Below are 7,265 nucleotides of genomic sequence, written 5' to 3' on the forward strand. Positions count from 1 at the left end.
TTCAAAATAAAAATCAATTATATTAAACTGAAATTTCTTTACAGCTACTAGCACAGAACTCAAATAATACTCATCAGGAATAAAACCAAAACCTTATGACTGAAAGCCATATATATTTTTAAATTTTGTAACTAAAGAAGTTATGTTACATGGAGTTTTGAATCAGGAGGCTTCAAAATGAAAAGTGATGATTATCCATTTTCCTCCCCTCCTTGTTCAGTAGTTGTCACTTATTAAGAATGAGGAGACTCTGGGAAGTGGATTTCAATGGATGTGCTTGTAAGTCATGGCATTAGTCACACAAAGAATGGCTACAAATGAGGGGATTCTTTCTCAAAACCTATGCTATCAAACATGAACTCTGTCTTACTTAATTTTACCCTTTTCCCTACAAAAAATCTTCTATACAGTTCTTGGACAATTGCCTCTTAAACAATCAATTGGCATTCTTTTGTTCTTACCCTTCTATGTTGCTGGCATATTCTTATAATCTTTGCTGTGAATAACTGCCATATGAGATACTTGCTCTGTTGGCATCACTCAGATTCACACTGAAGTTGTCCAAAGCTCCAAGCTCAAAAATCATTTATATGGCCAAACTCAAGCATGGTTCTGATGGTCCTTATGAAATATGAATCTCCAACTCTCAGAGTATAAGCCCAACTCTTCCCTGGCTCTCCCAATCTGCACGAGTCCTTCCTCTATCTTGCTCCAAAGTGTTTACCCATAGCAACACATCTTATTCTCAGGAGAATTCCTATTTTCTTCTCGCAAGTGATCATGTGACTTCAATTGAATAAATATTTACAATAACCATACAATATTCAACTTCATATTATCATTCAGTAGATATGAATTCGATGTAGATAATAGTGGACAGGATACATAAAGTTTCCACACGTGTGTTCCAGTGGGGGAAGAGAAAAATACAAGGAAATACAGACGCTAGTTCATTATTGCGATAAATATTTAAAGAAAGCGAAAAAGGTGATGTGTGCAGATATAGGAGTTCAGTACTTGACAAGAAGAAAGCAGGAAATCAGAATGATAGTACAGATGCAATAACATGCATATCACAAGAAAAATCCCAATGTCATATTGAGAACAATGGAGCGTTTAGCCCGCAGAGTTATTTCATGGGTTGTGAAGCTGTGATTGTCCAAGACTAGCTCCCACTAGCCTTTCTTGTTTACATCATATTCTGTGCTCATTAACAGATGGTAACTATGTTCCCTGATCCAAAATAATGGATTAGAATGACAATTCAAAAGGAAATTTGTTTTTTGAAAATTCAAAACCTAATCACAAAAGAAAGCTACAATTGAGACCAGATAGTGTGTACTTCCTATTTTGTAAAAATCTCTTCTGGCCCATTTTAATTCTCCAAAAACACAGAAAAGACAAAATAAGAAGCCAGAGACATGCCCCGATGTGAACCAGTATAAAATATGTCTCCATAATTTTTTCTGAAAATAGGTATAAACTAATTTGTGGCCCACTAGAGTAAATGTTTTTTTTAATTGGGAGCTCTTACAGATATAATAACATTCCATAGTTCAATCACATCAAGCAGTATCGTACAATTGCTACCATAATCAGTTTCAAAACATTTTCTTTTTTCGTGAACTCCTTGATATCAGTTCCCCGTTTATCCCCTCTCTTCCCCAGGAACTGTTATTCTTTCATTCTTTCCTTTTACCATATCTTACACAATCCAATATATCCATTCACAAACAATTCTGTTATTCAATCCCATCGACTGGAGTTATACAATCAATGCTATCAGCTCTCCCTTCCCCACTTTCCCCGGCCCTCTCTTCCCATACCTTCAGAGAACCATTACTCCTGTTACAGTTTCTGAAGGATTATCTATCTTGACTTTCATGTACCAAGTGATCTTAATATACAAATGAACATATACAAATCTAACATGCTTAATGAGGTCAAACAAACAAAAAAACCCCATAAGGGCAGTAAATATTAAAGAACTAGAAGACAGTTATGAGGTTCATCAGTACCACACCACACCCTGGATTTGTCATCCCTTCTGAGTGGTCCTTTTGAGAGTGACTGTCCGATTATCTTAAGGTGGGTTTTGGGTCTCCACTTCATCCATGCCCCTTTACATGTATTTGTTTGCTTGTTTTTGAACTTCTGATACCTCTTTCCTTTGACACCTGATGATTGCATAGCCTGGTGTCCTACTTCCATGTGGGGTTTGTTACCTCCCTGCTAGATGGCTGCCTGCTTAACTGCAAGCCTTTAAGATCCCAGACATTATATCTTTTAATAGCCGGGCACCACCAGCTTTCTTCACATTTGCTTATGCACCCATTTTGTCTTCAGCAATCCAGTCAGGAAGATGAATGTGATAGGTAGGTTTACTATGCCAACTTGGCCAATAGGAACATGTGGGATTATTAAGGTTGTAGTTTGATTGGAGGACAAAGAGATAGATGACTTGGGAAGCCCTGCCCCTCTCTCTCTCTTGTTCTCTGGTGATCAGACTAGTGTTCAGCTGCCTTAACTAGTTCTCTTCCTCCACTTGTGAGCTGCACTAATTACCTGTAGTACACCCAACCCATGTATCATGTCACTAGAGCTTGAGGTTTCTTCGAGACCTGCTTTGCCATGCTGCTGGTGTGTACATCACTTGAGCTTGGGACTGTCGGATCCTGTCATCTGACTGATTGTTGGTGACCTGCCCTGATATTTGCTGCCTGTGGCAGGACTGTCTGCATTTCTCTACAGAAGACTCTGCTGTCTACTTCCTTGACCTTGGACCCAGCAGTCCTCGTGAGTTGAAGGACATCCAGTATATTAACTGTTCCACAGAAGTGAGTTGAACTGAGCCCTCTGTACTGCTGTGTGGACTAATTAGCTGTTATATTCTTTCATGCTGTATATATCTATCCATATGTATATTTATAAGTGTCCTGGTTTTGTTTCTCCAGAGAACTCTAGCAGTGTGTATCATATAATGTCACATTATTAGAAAAAAACTCTTCTTGTACTGAGATAAGATTTAAGTAGAGGCCCAAAGTCCATCTGCTTTTCTGTTTCATTTGCACATTTATACATATAAAATCAAATGCATATGTTTGCATAGTTGTTTCTTATTTTTTTCTCCTACTCTACTGTTATGTTACCCATCATTCACCTCTCAGTAATTCCTCTCAAATACATTCAATTGATCAAACACAACCAGAAAAGTTGCATGCTCCTTGCCATCAATTTTAGAACACTTATTATTCACCTGTAGCTATCATTCTTAGCTCCCAGTCCCCCACCCCCAGCTCCCATGTCTCCCAGGGATCATTGGTTTAGTAGCTGTCTCTGTAAGATTGCCTATTCTGCATATCTTGTATAGATAAACATCAAGGTGGTGGGTGGAACATACAGATAGTCACAAGTCTGAAAGGGATCCTGACACAAAGCAGATGCCTATCTCTCTGTTAAATAGAGAGAAAAGCATGGTATAATCCATCAGTCCAGTCCCTCTTTCTTTCCGAGTTATTTATCCTGAGTCCTGGTCCCGCTTACCTAACAACACATACACCATTTGATTTTATAGCACTTATGTCCCGAAGGGTGAGCATCCCAAAAGTCCCTGTTGCTATTCCTACAGTCAGGGATGAAGCAGTTTAGTACCCCAACTCCCCCACCCCCCTCGCTGTTACACCTTTAGACATTCAGTGTGACTCCCTTGTGAGTAATCTCCAACCAGTTCAGATGGAGTGCCAAGTGCTGACCCCTCAGACAGAAGTCTACAATTGGGAATCTTCAGGGACTGTGGGTCTTTTTCCCCATTGTGGGTCTGTTGCCCCATGTGGGTGGGAAAAACCAGCGCTCTCCCCAAGCTGTATCCCCAGGGCCATCCTCTGTAGTGCTGCCATCTAGGGAGAGGGCATCATGTCTCTAGTTGAGGCCAGTCCTTCAGACATCTCTGGGAATGAGCTGCTCTGAGCAGGAAAATGTCCCTCAAGGATTGGCACACTGCAACGAGGTCTAATCTCACTCTCCCTTTCCTGTGGAGATATAAACAATATCCTCCCTTTGGGTGACTTAGTGCTCTGATCCCCCACTGCCATCATTTTTCTTACCCCACTCCTCTGTGGGCCTTAAATGCATATAAGAATGGGTTTAGCACAGGTGCTATCTGCATCTGTTTTTGATGGCGTATTGTTATTGCGTTTGGTCTGGCTCATGCCAAAATATCTGGTCCTCAGTCTGGGAGTTGTGTGTTGTGTATATTTTCCCTTATGCCTGTTCTGCTGTTTGAACTTACCCCAGTGGACTCATGTTGTACTTGACCTTTTGTGCTTGGCTAACTTCAGCCAGCATAATATGTTCCAACTCTTTCCATGAAATGAGGTGTTTCATAGTTTCACCACTATTTTTTAGGGATACATAGTATTCCATTGTGTGTATATACCAAGATTTAAAAAAATTACTTGTCTATTGATGGAAATTGAGGCTCTTTCCAATTTGGGAGGATTGTAAACTGTGCAGCAATGAATATTGGAGGGAAGGTGTTTGGCTGAGATCTGTTTCCTATTTCTTCTGGGTTTATACTGAAAAGTGGAATTGCTGGGTCGAATGGTAGCTCAATTTCCATTAGTTTTATGTATCACCAAATCGCTTTGCACAGTGACTGTAGGTATCTACAAGACCACCAGCAGTGAACAAGCATTCCACATGCCCTCCAACATTTGTTACTTCTGTTTTTTTGAATTGAGGTATCTTTGTGGGTGTTAGGTGATATCTCATAGTTGTTTTGATGGGCATTTCCCAGGTGGCTAGTGATCAGGAACATTTTCTCATATGATTTCTGGTCATTAAGATTTCCTCCTTAGTGAATCTTCTGTTCAAGTCTTTTGCACACCTCCTCAGTGGGCTATTCTTTTGTTTTTGTTCATATTGTGAGCTTGCAGGTTTTGTAGATTTTAGTAATAAGTCCTTTGTCTGATATGTCATTAATAAACAGCCTGCAGAAGAATGAAACAGGACCCTTACCTCACTCCACACACAAAAATAGATTCAAGGTGTATCTCATTCCTCAAGGTAAAACCCCAAACTATAAGAATCATCAATGAGAAAATTGAGACAAAGCTAAGAACCTAGTGCAGGGAATACACGGCTATCAAAAATAAGGAAGGACACACTCACAGAGGAAGATAAACCAGGCAAGTGGGACCTTTCCTCATTCCTCCACAGACTTTACATTTCTCTACATTTAATGAGGTGTTGATTAGTCAGAATAAATCTCAATGCCTACTCTGACCTCAGTTGTAGAGTTTTCAAAAGAGCCAGTTTCTGTGCTTTTGCAACTCGCTGAGAGGTATACCGTAGAAACCTGGATCTCCACGCTAATCCCGTCTAGAAGGAGCATCCAGATACAACGCAGTCAAATTCCGAATCAATTTTTCCCATAAGAAATAACTGAAAATGGATTAATTCTCTCTCGACCGCCAAGTTTTTTACCCTAACCTTGTCTTTTTATACAAAACATTACACAGAAATTTCACAGTAAATAAGTTCAGAATTAAATAGTATAACTTAAATAAGAAACACAACATTAAAAACGTTTTTAACAACTATAGTATGGCCCATACCTTGAGATGGACGAGGATCTGGATCTGTGGACACGGATGTGGAGAGGCAGAATGGAGAGTCGTTGTTTGAAAAGGGAATCTTCTTCCATAAAATCACCTGGTTACTGCTTTTCAGGTTTTTTCCCTTCTTTACCTTTGTTCACTCAGACCTGGCTGGCTTTCTCTAAAAAAAAAAAAATCTGTCTAATGTGGTCTGCTGCTGGCATTTCCTTAACTGTTTTCTAAAAGGGTTTGTTTACTAATTATCATCAACAATTCAATAACACGGTTAACCAGTTCCGTATCATGAAGATTCTTTTCCAAAAACTCCTTCTTAGTATCCCTTATTTTAAAATCTAAAAACAGTACAAAAAGTCACAAACACTAAGAAAATGATAGCAAACCGCTTGGAACACAGCCGCAAAAGGTTTAAACAACGCGTACTCACAACGCCAAATTAAAGCCCAGTGATCCAAGCATGAACTGCTTTTGTTTACAAACATCACGTGCCTTGAGTTGGATTCCAATGTTTTGTTCAAGCTCCGATGCAAAATGTTCTCACCATTTCACGCCGAAATCCGACTATGTCGAGTCATGAGGTGGTGGAGTCCGGGGTTCCACTGGTAGTTGTTACCCCCAGCTTGCCAGCCTGGTGCTGGGGGCGGAGGGGAGCTGGTCTGTGTTGTTCTGATAGGAAGACTGCATAGACCCATAGACGTGGGTTTCACAGGTGTGGCCTTCTCAGTGCTCTGGCCCCGCCCCATGCTACAGTTGAGGGCCTGAAAATATTTCTGCACCTGTTCCAGGTGTAGGGGTTTTTCTCCCGATGTCTTTCATCCACTGACAATGAGTTTTCATCAGTGCCCCATGGGTGGCAGTTTCACACCTCTTCCCTCTCACTTCCTCTGCAGACCTGGATTTGGATTCCCTTGTTAGTGAGAAAAAGGAGAAGAATCTAGGCTGACCCCAGAAGGAAGTCATTAACCCATCCTTATTTTTATTGTTGTTTCATTGCCCAATAAGGTCTGTGGAGAAAGGCACCAAAAGGTGCTACCTTCCCTTGTATTTGCTGACCTAACCTGCTCCGAACTCTGGCTAGCTTATGCCTCACCTGCCATCAATTATTATGCCATTCCATCGAATGCTATCTAATCAAAGTCTAATTGCTTCTGCCCTCCATAGGCTGTAGTTTGTATCTCTTTGATCATGGAACGTGCTTGCCTCTTTGTTTTAAAATATTTTAAGGTCTAGCTTGGCTGCCCTGTGACTACAGCTCTCTGATAAATCAAGAAAAGTTATGCATCTTTACATTGTCTTGCTCTTCTGTCTCAGAAGGGTGGGAGAGACACTCATTCCAACTCTTTACACCCTAAGAAGAATTCAGAAGTCTATGAGGGTGAGGGAAAAATACATGTTTCTTTACAACAAAATGTGTTTAAACCTGTCTGCGTTGTGATCAGCGGATGGCTGCAAACATTTCTCTCAGTACTACATGTGTCTTAGCCTTCTAGGGCACAGTAAAAACAAATATCCAGTGAAACCTTTTTCTGAGGGGTTCTCTGGTCCAAAATCATGGCAGAGAAGTCAGCTCAGCAAGCTATGGCGACTGATTTTGGGCATTCCATAGGAGCAATCATCAAAGATTTTCTCAGGACCAGGGGTGACAGTGGC

The sequence above is a fragment of the Echinops telfairi genome, unplaced genomic scaffold (genome assembly GCF_000313985.2).
Source record: "Echinops telfairi isolate 266 unplaced genomic scaffold, ASM31398v2 ScPeMD7_9;HRSCAF=40, whole genome shotgun sequence".
Classification (NCBI taxonomy): domain Eukaryota; kingdom Metazoa; phylum Chordata; class Mammalia; order Afrosoricida; family Tenrecidae; genus Echinops; species Echinops telfairi.